Source organism: Lissotriton helveticus, chromosome 12, assembly GCF_964261635.1.
Source record: "Lissotriton helveticus chromosome 12, aLisHel1.1, whole genome shotgun sequence".
NCBI classification, from domain to species: domain Eukaryota; kingdom Metazoa; phylum Chordata; class Amphibia; order Caudata; family Salamandridae; genus Lissotriton; species Lissotriton helveticus.
The window spans coordinates 718025501-718041162 of NC_136073.1; the positions used below are offsets into that span (position 1 = coordinate 718025501).

Consider the following 15662-nt stretch of genomic DNA (forward strand, 5'->3'; position numbering starts at 1 on the left):
TAAATAATTTTGTCCACCCTAAGCGTGGAAGGGTATACTCAGACGTGAGTCCCTTGCTCATTGCACCATCAGGATTCAAGCAAGCCGGGCCGAAGACGGCTGAAATGCCAGAAACCGGTCCCCGGAAGCTTGTTTCCTTCCCAGTGTAAGAATTGGCTTTTGTAGTCTGGTCTGCCCTGTTCCCATGATGCACTGGGCCAGGGACAGACTAATTTGCATACAGCCAGGTTCTGAAACTGGGATGGTGCAATGAGCTAAAAAACGGTGTTGGATCTAGCCCTGATCTCTTGACTGGGTGAGAGTACTCTGCTTAATTCAGAGACTCTGTCCATCACCACCCCTTGTTGTAAATAATTTTGTCCACCCTAAGCGTGGAAGGGTATACTCAGACGTGAGTCCCTTGCTCATTGCACCATCAGGATTCAAGCAAGCCGGGCCGAAGACGGCTGAAATGCCAGAAACCGGTCCCCGGAAGCTTGTTTCCTTCCCAGTGTAAGAATTGGCTTTTGTAGTCTGGTCTGCCCTGTTCCCATGATGCACTGGGCCAGGGACAGACTAATTTGCATACAGCCAGGTTCTGAAACTGGGATGGTGCAATGAGCTAAAAAACGGTGTTGGATCTAGCCCTGATCTCTTGACTGGGTGAGCGTACTCTGCTTAATTCAGAGACTCTGTCCATCACCACCCCTTGTTGTAAATAATTTTGTCCACCCTAAGCGTGGAAGGGTATACTCAGACGTGAGTCCCTTGCTCATTGCACCATCAGGATTCAAGCAAGCCGGGCCGAAGACGGCTGAAATGCCAGAAACCGGTCCCCGGAAGCTTGTTTCCTTCCCAGTGTAAGAATTGGCTTTTGTAGTCTGGTCTGCCCTGTTCCCATGATGCACTGGGCCAGGGACAGACTAATTTGCATACAGCCAGGTTCTGAAACTGGGATGGTGCAATGAGCTAAAAAACGGTGTTGGATCTAGCCCTGATCTCTTGACTGGGTGAGAGTACTCTGCTTAATTCAGAGACTCTGTCCATCACCACCCCTTGTTGTAAATAATTATGTCCACCCTAAGCGTGGAAGGGTATACTCAGACGTGAGTCCCTTGCTCATTGCACCATCAGGATTCAAGCAAGCCGGGCCGAAGACGGCTGAAATGCCAGAAACCGGTCCCCGGAAGCTTGTTTCCTTCCCAGTGTAAGAATTGGCTTTTGTAGTCTGGTCTGCCCTGTTCCCATGATGCACTGGGCCAGGGACAGACTAATTTGCATACAGCCAGGTTCTGAAACTGGGATGGTGCAATGAGCTAAAAAACGGTGTTGGATCTAGCCCTGATCTCTTGACTGGGTGAGAGTACTCTGCTTAATTCAGAGACTCTGTCCATCACCACCCCTTGTTGTAAATAATTTTGTCCACCCTAAGCGTGGAAGGGTATACTCAGACGTGAGTCCCTTGCTCATTGCACCATCAGGATTCAAGCAAGCCGGGCCGAAGACGGCTGAAATGCCAGAAACCGGTCCCCGGAAGCTTGTTTCCTTCCCAGTGTAAGAATTGGCTTTTGTAGTCTGGTCTGCCCTGTTCCCATGATGCACTGGGCCAGGGACAGACTAATTTGCATACAGCCAGGTTCTGAAACTGGGATGGTGCAATGAGCTAAAAAACGGTGTTGGATCTAGCCCTGATCTCTTGACTGGGTGAGAGTACTCTGCTTAATTCAGAGACTCTGTACATCACCACCCCTTGTTGTAAATAATTTTGTCCACCCTAAGCGTGGAAGGGTATACTCAGACGTGAGTCCCTTGCTCATTGCACCATCAGGATTCAAGCAAGCCGGGCCGAAGACGGCTGAAATGCCAGAAACCGGTCCCCGGAAGCTTGTTTCCTTCCCAGTGTAAGAATTGGCTTTTGTAGTCTGGTCTGCCCTGTTCCCATGATGCACTGGGCCAGGGACAGACTAATTTGCATACAGCCAGGTTCTGAAACTGGGATGGTGCAATGAGCTAAAAAACGGTGTTGGATCTAGCCCTGATCTCTTGACTGGGTGAGAGTACTCTGCTTAATTCAGAGACTCTGTACATCACCACCCCTTGTTGTAAATAATTTTGTCCACCCTAAGCGTGGAAGGGTATACTCAGACGTGAGTCCCTTGCTCATTGCACCATCAGGATTCAAGCAAGCCGGGCCGAAGACGGCTGAAATGCCAGAAACCGGTCCCCGGAAGCTTGTTTCCTTCCCAGTGTAAGAATTGGCTTTTGTAGTCTGGTCTGCCCTGTTCCCATGATGCACTGGGCCAGGGACAGACTAATTTGCATACAGCCAGGTTCTGAAACTGGGATGGTGCAATGAGCTAAAAAACGGTGTTGGATCTAGCCCTGATCTCTTGACTGGGTGAGAGTACTCTGCTTAATTCAGAGACTCTGTCCATCACCACCCCTTGTTGTAAATAATTTTGTCCACCCTAAGCGTGGAAGGGTATACTCAGACGTGAGTCCCTTGCTCATTGCACCATCAGGATTCAAGCAAGCCGGGCCGAAGACGGCTGAAATGCCAGAAACCGGTCCCCGGAAGCTTGTTTCCTTCCCAGTGTAAGAATTGGCTTTTGTAGTCTGGTCTGCCCTGTTCCCATGATGCACTGGGCCAGGGACAGACTAATTGCATACAGCCAGGTTCTGAAACTGGGATGGTGCAATGAGCTAAAAAACGGTGTTGGATCTAGCCCTGATCTCTTGACTGGGTGAGAGTACTCTGCTTAATTCAGAGACTCTGTCCATCACCACCCCTTGTTGTAAATAATTTTGTCCACCCTAAGCGTGGAAGGGTATACTCAGACGTGAGTCCCTTGCTCATTGCACCATCAGGATTCAAGCAAGCCGGGCCGAAGACGGCTGAAATGCCAGAAACCGGTCCCCGGAAGCTTGTTTCCTTCCCAGTGTAAGAATTGGCTTTTGTAGTCTGGTCTGCCCTGTTCCCATGATGCACTGGGCCAGGGACAGACTAATTTGCATACAGCCAGGTTCTGAAACTGGGATGGTGCAATGAGCTAAAAAACGGTGTTGGATCTAGCCCTGATCTCTTGACTGGGTGAGAGTACTCTGCTTAATTCAGAGACTCTGTCCATCACCACCCCTTGTTGTAAATAATTTTGTCCACCCTAAGCGTGGAAGGGTATACTCAGACGTGAGTCCCTTGCTCATTGCACCATCAGGATTCAAGCAAGCCGGGCCGAAGACGGCTGAAATGCCAGAAACCGGTCCCCGGAAGCTTGTTTCCTTCCCAGTGTAAGAATTGGCTTTTGTAGTCTGGTCTGCCCTGTTCCCATGATGCACTGGGCCAGGGACAGACTAATTTGCATACAGCCAGGTTCTGAAACTGGGATGGTGCAATGAGCTAAAAAACGGTGTTGGATCTAGCCCTGATCTCTTGACTGGGTGAGAGTACTCTGCTTAATTCAGAGACTCTGTCCATCACCACCCCTTGTTGTAAATAATTTTGTCCACCCTAAGCGTGGAAGGGTATACTCAGACGTGAGTCCCTTGCTCATTGCACCATCAGGATTCAAGCAAGCCGGGCCGAAGACGGCTGAAATGCCAGAAACCGGTCCCCGGAAGCTTGTTTCCTTCCCAGTGTAAGAATTGGCTTTTGTAGTCTGGTCTGCCCTGTTCCCATGATGCACTGGGCCAGGGACAGACTAATTTGCATACAGCCAGGTTCTGAAACTGGGATGGTGCAATGAGCTAAAAAACGGTGTTGGATCTAGCCCTGATCTCTTGACTGGGTGAGAGTACTCTGCTTAATTCAGAGACTCTGTCCATCACCACCCCTTGTTGTAAATTATTTTGTCCACCCTAACCGTGGAAGGGTATACTCAGACGTGAGTCCCTTGCTCATTGCACCATCAGGATTCAAGCAAGCCGGGCCGAAGACGGCTGAAATGCCAGAAACCGGTCCCCGGAAGCTTGTTTCCTTCCCAGTGTAAGAATTGGCTTTTGTAGTCTGGTCTGCCCTGTTCCCATGATGCACTGGGCCAGGGACAGACTAATTTGCATACAGCCAGGTTCTGAAACTGGGATGGTGCAATGAGCTAAAAAACGGTGTTGGATCTAGCCCTGATCTCTTGACTGGGTGAGAGTACTCTGCTTAATTCAGAGACTCTGTCCATCACCACCCCTTGTTGTAAATAATTTTGTCCACCCTAAGCGTGGAAGGGTATACTCAGACGTGAGTCCCTTGCTCATTGCACCATCAGGATTCAAGCAAGCCGGGCCGAAGACGGCTGAAATGCCAGAAACCGGTCCCCGGAAGCTTGTTTCCTTCCCAGTGTAAGAATTGGCTTTTGTAGTCTGGTCTGCCCTGTTCCCATGATGCACTGGGCCAGGGACAGACTAATTTTCATACAGCCAGGTTCTGAAACTGGGATGGTGCAATGAGCTAAAAAACGGTGTTGGATCTAGCCCTGATCTCTTGACTGGGTGAGAGTACTCTGCTTAATTCAGAGACTCTGTCCATCACCACCCCTTGTTGTAAATAATTTTGTCCACCCTAAGCGTGGAAGGGTATACTCAGACGTGAGTCCCTTGCTCATTGCACCATCAGGATTCAAGCAAGCCGGGCCGAAGACGGCTGAAATGCCAGAAACCGGTCCCCGGAAGCTTGTTTCCTTCCCAGTGTAAGAATTGGCTTTTGTAGTCTGGTCTGCCCTGTTCCCATGATGCACTGGGCCAGGGACAGACTAATTTGCATACAGCCAGGTTCTGAAACTGGGATGGTGCAATGAGCTAAAAAACGGTGTTGGATCTAGCCCTGATCTCTTGACTGGGTGAGAGTACTCTGCTTAATTCAGAGACTCTGTCCCTCACCACCCCTTGTTGTAAATAATTTTGTCCACCCTAAGCGTGGAAGGGTATACTCAGACGTGAGTCCCTTGCTCATTGCACCATCAGGATTCAAGCAAGCCGGGCCGAAGACGGCTGAAATGCCAGAAACCGGTCCCCGGAAGCTTGTTTCCTTCCCAGTGTAAGAATTGGCTTTTGTAGTCTGGTCTGCCCTGTTCCCATGATGCACTGGGCCAGGGACAGACTAATTTGCATACAGCCAGGTTCTGAAACTGGGATGGTGCAATGAGCTAAAAAACGGTGTTGGATCTAGCCCTTATCTCTTGACTGGGTGAGAGTACTCTGCTTAATTCAGAGACTCTGTCCATCACCACCCCTTGTTGTAAATAATTTTGTCCACCCTAAGCGTGGAAGGGTATACTCAGACGTGAGTCCCTTGCTCATTGCACCATCAGGATTCAAGCAAGCCGGGCCGAAGACGGCTGAAATGCCAGAAACCGGTCCCCGGAAGCTTGTTTCCTTCCCAGTGTAAGAATTGGCTTTTGTAGTCTGGTCTGCCCTGTTCCCATGATGCACTGGGCCAGGGACAGACTAATTTGCATACAGCCAGGTTCTGAAACTGGGATGGTGCAATGAGCTAAAAAACGGTGTTGGATCTAGCCCTGATCTCTTGACTGGGTGAGAGTACTCTGCTTAATTCAGAGACTCTGTCCATCACCACCCCTTGTTGTAAATAATTGTGTCCACCCTAAGCGTGGAAGGGTATACTCAGACGTGAGTCCCTTGCTCATTGCACCATCAGGATTCAAGCAAGCCGGGCCGAAGACGGCTGAAATGCCAGAAACCGGTCCCCGGAAGCTTGTTTCCTTCCCAGTGTAAGAATTGGCTTTTGTAGTCTGGTCTGCCCTGTTCCCATGATGCACTGGGCCAGGGACAGACTAATTTGCATACAGCCAGGTTCTGAAACTGGGATGGTGCAATGAGCTAAAAAACGGTGTTGGATCTAGCCCTGATCTCTTGACTGGGTGAGAGTACTCTGCTTAATTCAGAGACTCTGTCCATCACCACCCCTTGTTGTAAATAATTTTGTCCACCCTAAGCGTGGAAGGGTATACTCAGACGTGAGTCCCTTGCTCATTGCACCATCAGGATTCAAGCAAGCCGGGCCGAAGACGGCTGAAATGCCAGAAACCGGTCCCCGGAAGCTTGTTTCCTTCCCAGTGTAAGAATTGGCTTTTGTAGTCTGGTCTGCCCTGTTCCCATGATGCACTGGGCCAGGGACAGACTAATTTGCATACAGCCAGGTTCTGAAACTGGGATGGTGCAATGAGCTAAAAACGGTGTTGGATCTAGCCCTGATCTCTTGACTGGGTGAGAGTACTCTGCTTAATTCAGAGACTCTGTACATCACCACCCCTTGTTGTAAATAATTTTGTCCACCCTAAGCGTGGAAGGGTATACTCAGACGTGAGTCCCTTGCTCATTGCACCATCAGGATTCAAGCAAGCCGGGCCGAAGACGGCTGAAATGCCAGAAACCGGTCCCCGGAAGCTTGTTTCCTTCCCAGTGTAAGAATTGGCTTTTGTAGTCTGGTCTGCCCTGTTCCCATGATGCACTGGGCCAGGGACAGACTAATTTGCATACAGCCAGGTTCTGAAACTGGGATGGTGCAATGAGCTAAAAAACGGTGTTGGATCTAGCCCTGATCTCTTGACTGGGTGAGAGTACTCTGCTTAATTCAGAGACTCTGTACATCACCACCCCTTGTTGTAAATAATTTTGTCCACCCTAAGCGTGGAAGGGTATACTCAGACGTGAGTCCCTTGCTCATTGCACCATCAGGATTCAAGCAAGCCGGGCCGAAGACGGCTGAAATGCCAGAAACCGGTCCCCGGAAGCTTGTTTCCTTCCCAGTGTAAGAATTGGCTTTTGTAGTCTGGTCTGCCCTGTTCCCATGATGCACTGGGCCAGGGACAGACTAATTTGCATACAGCCAGGTTCTGAAACTGGGATGGTGCAATGAGCTAAAAAACGGTGTTGGATCTAGCCCTGATCTCTTGACTGGGTGAGAGTACTCTGCTTAATTCAGAGACTCTGTCCATCACCACCCCTTGTTGTAAATAATTTTGTCCACCCTAAGCGTGGAAGGGTATACTCAGACGTGAGTCCCTTGCTCATTGCACCATCAGGATTCAAGCAAGCCGGGCCGAAGACGGCTGAAATGCCAGAAACCGGTCCCCGGAAGCTTGTTTCCTTCCCAGTGTAAGAATTGGCTTTTGTAGTCTGGTCTGCCCTGTTCCCATGATGCACTGGGCCAGGGACAGACTAATTGCATACAGCCAGGTTCTGAAACTGGGATGGTGCAATGAGCTAAAAAACGGTGTTGGATCTAGCCCTGATCTCTTGACTGGGTGAGAGTACTCTGCTTAATTCAGAGACTCTGTCCATCACCACCCCTTGTTGTAAATAATTTTGTCCACCCTAAGCGTGGAAGGGTATACTCAGACGTGAGTCCCTTGCTCATTGCACCATCAGGATTCAAGCAAGCCGGGCCGAAGACGGCTGAAATGCCAGAAACCGGTCCCCGGAAGCTTGTTTCCTTCCCAGTGTAAGAATTGGCTTTTGTAGTCTGGTCTGCCCTGTTCCCATGATGCACTGGGCCAGGGACAGACTAATTTGCATACAGCCAGGTTCTGAAACTGGGATGGTGCAATGAGCTAAAAAACGGTGTTGGATCTAGCCCTGATCTCTTGACTGGGTGAGAGTACTCTGCTTAATTCAGAGACTCTGTCCATCACCACCCCTTGTTGTAAATAATTTTGTCCACCCTAAGCGTGGAAGGGTATACTCAGACGTGAGTCCCTTGCTCATTGCACCATCAGGATTCAAGCAAGCCGGGCCGAAGACGGCTGAAATGCCAGAAACCGGTCCCCGGAAGCTTGTTTCCTTCCCAGTGTAAGAATTGGCTTTTGTAGTCTGGTCTGCCCTGTTCACATGATGCACTGGGCCAGGGACAGACTAATTTGCATACAGCCAGGTTCTGAAACTGGGATGGTGCAATGAGCTAAAAAACGGTGTTGGATCTAGCCCTGATCTCTTGACTGGGTGAGAGTACTCTGCTTAATTCAGAGACTCTGTCCATCACCACCCCTTGTTGTAAATAATTTTGTCCACCCTAAGCGTGGAAGGGTATACTCAGACGTGAGTCCCTTGCTCATTGCACCATCAGGATTCAAGCAAGCCGGGCCGAAGACGGCTGAAATGCCAGAAACCGGTCCCCGGAAGCTTGTTTCCTTCCCAGTGTAAGAATTGGCTTTTGTAGTCTGGTCTGCCCTGTTCCCATGATGCACTGGGCCAGGGTCAGACTAATTTGCATACAGCCAGGTTCTGAAACTGGGATGGTGCAATGAGCTAAAAAACGGTGTTGGATCTAGCCCTGATCTCTTGACTGGGTGAGAGTACTCTGCTTAATTCAGAGACTCTGTCCATCACCACCCCTTGTTGTAAATAATTTTGTCCACCCTAAGCGTGGAAGGGTATACTCAGACGTGAGTCCCTTACTCATTGCACCATCAGGATTCAAGCAAGCGGGGCCGAAGGCGGCTGAAATGCCAGAAACCGGTCCCCGGAAGCTTGTTTCCTTCCCAGTGTAAGAATTGGCTTTTGTAGTCTGGTCTGCCCTGTTCCCATGATGCACTGGGCCAGAGACAGACTAATTTGCATACAGCCAGGTTCTGAAACTGGGATGGTGCAATGAGCTAAAAAACGGTGTTGGATCTAGCCCTGATCTCTTGACTGGGTGAGAGTACTCTGCTTAATTCAGAGACTCTGTCCATCACCACCCCTTGTTGTATTTAATGATTTTAAGGGCATTTAGAAGAGGGTGGCAGGGAGGCGGGTGGCAGGCAACTTCGCTCCTCCATGGCGTGTGCGTAGTCTGCCTACTACGCCTACTTTGCGGATTGCGAAGTAGGCAACACTACGCACACTCCGTGGACGAAGCGGAGCACTACGCCCAACCCTACATTTTAGTAATATTCAGAGTGTACATGGTGCAATTTTTTTAAAAACAGACATCACTGCTCAGTGGTAAGTCCCTTCCAATGACAATCATTAAGAACACATCTGCATCATCAGGAAGCTTCAAGTGATTCCATCATTAAAAACCAATACCAGCTTCTGAGCACTCTTTACATTTGCAGATTAACTGTGCCCATTTACATTTCTTTCACAAAAGCAGACACTCCAGCATGAAGACTTGTATAGTTGTCTGCCCCTCCCTTTGTCTGACTGTACTTATATTGCAGGCAATTAACCATTCCGGGATGGTTATTTTTCAACAAGAAGTAGAGGAAGTCGTTTCCATAAATTAAAAAAGTATGGGCACATTGTGCCCTTCAATTCTTTCACTTCGACCACAACTACTAGTGGCAGTCAGGCTTACCTTGGCCAGTGGCAGCAGATATTCTTTACCTTTCAAAGTGAAGAGTTTATTTAGAGCTTGGCAACTTGTTTTTTTCTATTTATTTCTAGTATGCGCAAATGTGCCACTAAATGTTGTGATACGTACATTACAGTATCACGGTTATTTGTGAAAATTGTGTTATTTTTCGAAAGTGCAAAAAACATATACACAGATAATATAATTAATGTTGAATGTGAGTAGTTTACTAATGTAACATGTAAAATGAGATTTTATTTGGAAATTTTATAGTACAGAACTGTTGTATTCTATTTCCCGTTTTGGCGACTACGTTGCCATTTGCAGCGACAACGGTGTTCGTTAATATCATATGACTACAGGAGAATGGGCTTTCATTGGACAAGACACTTTTTATTAGGTCTCGCCTGGCGTTAGCATCGCGCCTGCGCTTCCCTCGCCATGCGAGGGCTTTTGGAATCAATACAGTTTCCAAAGCGTGCACGCGGACGGACAGAAGATGTGCACTTGGGGACTGGATGCTTCACTGGCAGATTGATTAGTGTATATGTAACAAGGACCCCCTGTATTCAAAGAGAATCAGATTCCTAGACCAGGGATAAACAATGTTTGAGAAATAACAATCTAGGCAATCATAGAGAACATAGATCAGTGTCAATATTAGAAAAAAGGAAATTAAGCTACAACAATAAAGTAAAAATCCAGTATTTTATTGAAAATTAAGCAAAGAAATCACATTTCAAAAGTAAAGAAAAGGTTCTAATTAAAAAATTCTACATTTAGAGAATTGACATAGTAATAAAAACATTTTATGTATTAAAACATTCCTTGTGGTAAACAACAAGTAAAGGAGGAAATGAGTGGCAAGTTGGTACTCTACGCGCGTTTCGGCGACCAGCGCCTTCTTCTGGAGCAGCTACGAATGATTATGATCGGAATTTTTGGATGTGTAGATAAGTTGTTTTGGTAAAAATGCGCCTGCGTCGATATTCTTTATTTTGAGGGTTTGTACTGATAAACTAAAAAGATGTGAGGTTACTCCTGCCGTCCGGAACCTCTAGGTTGTTGGAGTCAGATACAAGTATCTTGACAAGACTTGAAAATAATGTATCCTCCTGATATGGGGATCTTTGTTTAAAGAAAACTTTTTTCTTTTTACACTTGCAAGAGGTGCTTCAGTCTTGGCGAGGTTGTGGTTTTGTTTAAAATAACTCCCTGTCCAAAACGATATAACAGGGCTCCAGATTTCCGGCGGCAGGACAGCGACTTTTCACGATCTATGCGGTCTTTAGTTTTGAAATGTGATTTCTTTGCTTAATTTTCAATAAAATACTGGATTTTTACTTTATTGTTGTAGCTTAATTTCCTTTTTTCTAATATTGACACTGATCTATGTTCTCTATGATTGCCTAGATTGTTATTTCTCAATCACTGGCAGATTGACACAAAGGGGACTTTTTTTTATCTAGACATCCTTCTGCCGTCACTTGTTTGTTTTCACTTGAAGAAAGGATGCATTCTAATACCTCGGGCCAACTGGATTGTTAATGTGCAAGCCCTGGTCATAAAGCAAAGATGCCGTTCCTCCCAAGTTTCTTCCTTCCCATTCTAGCTCGGGTCCATGCGGGCAATTTCACATGCGTGCGCGCGCCAGAGAACTGCGACTGGCCTCAGCTCAGTGCCAGGACTAAACACCTGCCCGGCTGTCTTTGTTCTGCTGTCAGTGCCTCCTGCCTCCCCCCTCCGTTGCACCCATACCTTGAGGGTGGATAGAGGCGGATAGCGGTGGCGAGCAATGCCACCTGACTCCATGGCACACAAGTGGAGGGTAAGTTGGTTTCTTTATCTCCCCTTAATATTTCTTCTCAATTTGTAGGGCGCGTGGCACATGGGGACCTATGGTGGAGGGGCTGGGGACGCACATCTTGGCTGGGTGGCTCGTGCTCGCCGTTGTCACTGTGACTGATTATGTGAGCGCGTGAGCGAGTGGTGTGGGCACTGTGGGTAGCGTGGGGTGCAGCCTGCTGTCAAATGGCAGAAGGTAGAATAAAGGAGGGGAGGGCTGTGCGCCGCAGCAAATTCTAGCAGGTGCAGGCTTTCAGGATACACATGGAATGCTATGTTTTCACATCTCAGCCCTCCATCCTCTTCAGTCCTCCTTTCATGGCTAGGGAAGAAGTGAAATGCGAAGGAGGCATGTTAGTTCTCGAGTTACATAGCTGTAGTGAATCTATTGTAGCTGTGTTTTCATTGACAGAATAGTGACAAGCTTTCTAGTAGCACATGACAATGCTTTTCCAATACATTTGGTAAGTTCATTTCATTTCCCATGGCCACAGTGGTTATAGATCTATTTCCTCTTGTATCATTAGGAATGCAGCTGCATACATTTCATGTTCGTGTTGATGTCCGTTTACACCGCCATGTATACGTTTTCTTTGTATCACTTGCAAACTCCATGATCTTATGACTCATTGAAACATATAGTCTCTTCCACACTGTTGTTCGCTAGTCTAACTTACATTTCTTGAAACCACAACATCATGTTACACATTAATTTTCTGCAACAGTTTGATGGGTCGTGCGTTTATGTACCATATAGTTTCCCTTGAATTGCGCATATAAATCCAGAGGTTATCAAACCCTGATTTTATGATTTCCCGCACTTTCTGTTATGTATGCATATGGCCCTGTTCTCCATCGCTTGTTTTTGTTACTGCTTCATAGAAACTGTAAACATTGCTGTTAAGTGGGGGACTGACTAACATGCTACCAACAACAGATAAATAAGGAAGACATTAGTAAACAAATCTGAGATACACAATAAAAATAATGTGAGACAATGTACGAAGTGTGAGAGTAGGGTGAACTTGGGTGTCGTAATATGCCGTGAAATGAGCATCGTACAGATGCCTGAATGGTCCTTATCGGCTGTGAATGTCTGTGAATCTCTAGTTAATTGAGATATTCCTGGTCACCTGCTAATGATTAAAGTAGTTGTCTCTCACAGTGTGCTTGACAAGTCTTTTTGTTTTGCATTCATCTCTGTGTAACATGCTAGTTACAGGTTCTCATCCAGGAAGGGCACACACAGCCTTTCAGCTGCTTGATGCTGATAAAGTAGGTCGTTATACATGGGTATTTATAGCACCTTTTATTTAGAACATTATGGTAGTGTGAGTAAAGCTATCCGTACAGTTTTGTGACAATTATATCTCAGTTTTAATGAACTTCGGTTCCGTACTTCATTTTTTTAGAATTATAATTTTAATAATGTTTTTATTAGGTTATTGTGTACAGAACATACAGGAACGAAGATACAAATAGAGCAATATATCCAGGGGATGATACCGATAGTCTAAGCGCGAGACAACATTATAATGCATAACATGTAAAAGTTATGTTTCTGAGGGTATGAGGTGTAAGTGAATCAGTTTAAAGTATAGCTGATTGGTGTTGGCGTAGTGAATGGGTTGAGTTGGTTACTAAGAGGACTGTACGGTATCTTGTTTGTATAGCAATGGTTGGGGAGTGGGAAAGGATAGAGAGGCAGAAAGTGAGATGAAAGAGGAAGTGAGAGTGATGAAATGAGCAGAGTATGTCAGGGAGGAGGGGTGGGTCACTGGGGGTAGGGTGGGCGGTGTATAGGAAATAAGAGGGCAGGAGGGCTAGGGTGGGAGTGTCCCCGAACTTGAATGGTGGGGATAATTCAATATATGAACAAGTCTGGTTTGGTCCATGTTTTTTTTTATCTGTGGAGAAGATTTAAGACATGTATTGAGTGAATTAATAGCACTTCTGGTGAATTGATCCCATTCCCACCAGGTTTGGGAGGTGACTTTGGATGAGTCCTTCCACTCAGAGAAGATGACTTTGAGAGCAGTTGTGACTAATATATACCATAAGATTTGTCCGTCTTTGGTCAAAGCTTATTTTAGTGCCGGTGGAAATATACCTAGTGCAATAGCCGCTAAGTCTGGAGTCCACTTTGTGTGAAGAATTTGTGATATAGTATCACTGATATCCTTCCAGAATTATTTAGAGAAGGAGCATTTCCAAAGCATTTGTCTCTAGTTCCCTGCTTCCTACTCGCAACTCTAGCAGATATCTGAGGATCGGAGGCCTAGGGCCATATGTATCATCCCCACCATTTGCGATTTCTAAATAGCGAATTTTAAGGAATCGCTATTTAGAAATCGCAAAACGATATGTATGTAGGAAATCGCTTATTTTTAGCGATTCCTACACATTCCTAAATTGCGATTAGCAAATTGCTAATCACAATTTTCCCATTCATTTCTGTGGGCCAGGAGACCCATAGGAATGAAGGGGATGTTTGCGATTAGCAATTTGCTAATTGCAAATTGCGAATATTTTCAAGGGTGCAGGGGTGTCACAAGAACACCCTGCTGCACCCCTGAAAATGGCATGTGTGGGCATATGGCGCACATACATGCCCTAAGGGCATGTATGAGCATCATATGCCACCTTTGAATTTTAAATAAATTGCTTTTTCAAAAGAATTCGCAACTTACCACCAACTAGAAGTTGGTGGTAATTTGCGAATCCTTATGGGCATTTTTACATTGATTTTTCTTTGATACATTGCATTTAAGGAATCGCAAAATTTGCGATTCCTTAAGTGCAATCGCAAAATAAGGAATGGCAAATTTTGCGATTCCTTATTTTGATGCAAAAATGTTTGATACATGCCATTTATCAAATTAGCATTCGCAAAGGCCGAAATTCTGCGAATTTCGGCCTTTGCGAATGCTAATTTGCTTGATGCATATGGCCCCTAGTTTATTAAGTTTGGCTGGGGTCCACTGGACCATATTAGCAATCCAGTAACAGCATTGTGCCAGTGAGGGATTTAGTTTGTTGGTGGACAACAAGTCAGGTGTTGTCACATCGGAGTTAATAAGATCAGCCAGTAGGGTTTCCCATTAACCATCGGTGGGTTTGGTTAGCGCATGACCCCCTTTGTTGTAAGTATTTAGGGCCTTCAGGAGATCTGAGTTGGCGGTTTATGTCTGGCTATGAGTGAAAGACATCCATGTCATTGAGATTGAACTTCATCTTGATCTGGGAGAAGGGTATGGGTTCTGAGGGGTGCCAATGTCCACTACCGACAGTATGCCCGCGTGTGCCAATTTTTCCATGAAAAGTGTTCTACCCTCTATTCTGAAGTTTTTGTTGTGCAATAAGGAGGCTACGTGCGAGTGACGCATTCTGTTGGGTAGTTTGTTATGAACTTTGTGTAGTGCCTGTACTGTCCATGAGATTATGTTAGCAGAGTGTTCTGTTTTCATTTTTAGGTCAAGCCTTGTGCAGAGTGCATGCGCTGACCTATGAAAATTACCTCTTGGAATCGCTCTGGACTTTTTTTTAGCATTTTTTCAAGTGGGCTTTGCGTTCGTCTTTGTAAAAAGACAGCATGCAATTGGGCAAAGGCGGGTGCATGTCCCACCTTTCCCAGGAAATGTATCCGCACACGGCCTACGGCTTGCAGTTATGAGCAGCGGCGCGCATTGTGCCACCTGTTATGAGTCAGATTTCACACGAGCGCGCAAGCACCACTCACCGGACGCTGCAGCTGCATTCCTCGCATCTCACGGCGTGTTGCCTTCGGGAGCGAGCAGCAGCAGTGCCTTTTGAAGGTGCTTTAGAGATTTTGACCGGATCTCTAGAATACTAGGGTAAGGAGGCACCCATTCTGAGATTGACTGCCACAGCCTTCCCAAGTGTGCAGATCACATGCAAGCTTTTTTAATTTTTTTATTTTTCCTCATTCGCCTCAAACCTCAGCTAACAGAAGATCAGAAGGCTGCCACCGCTACTCAAGTTAGGGAAGTAGGCTGTATGGTGATCTTTTCCGCCCTTCATCCCCCGCCTTCCAGTGGCAAAGCCGACTTCACTCCAGTTGCTGCCCTCCCGTTGTTAAGGAGAGGGTGGTTGCACTCTCTCCAGATTTTGAGACTGAAACCAATAGCCAGACAAACCACAGCCTGCTTAGTTGAAGCACAGTCTGAGAGTTCCACTGAGGCTTAATCATAGGACAAAAAAAAACCTCTAAACTGAAGTTCAATTTAGCAGACTATTTCAAATGGCGCGCTTCTTAGAGTTCTTTAGTCGGGCCAGATCTATTTTAGAGGTTTTATGTATGGAGGATAACCACTCTGCTTGTGTTGGGGGAGTTGACTCAACCCATCTCCTACATATTTTCCGCCTGGCCAATAAAATAGAAAAGAATAGAAAGTCTCTATCAGGGCCAGTGATGTCACTAACTACACCAAAGATGATATGTTTCAGGGAAATTTGTATTGTACGTCCAAGAATAGAAGTTAAGCAGTCTCCAACTTCCCTCCAAAATTCCGAAAGAGACGGGCAGGCCTAAAAC

The 15662-nt window shown here is 46.4% G+C and overlaps 1 protein-coding gene across 3 annotated transcripts in view; it reads left to right on the forward strand.

Moving 5' to 3' along the window:
- Positions 1-15662, forward strand: part of LOC144799345 (SLAM family member 9-like) — a 465872-nt gene that overhangs the window by 211697 nt on the left and 238513 nt on the right. The window lies entirely within an intron of this gene.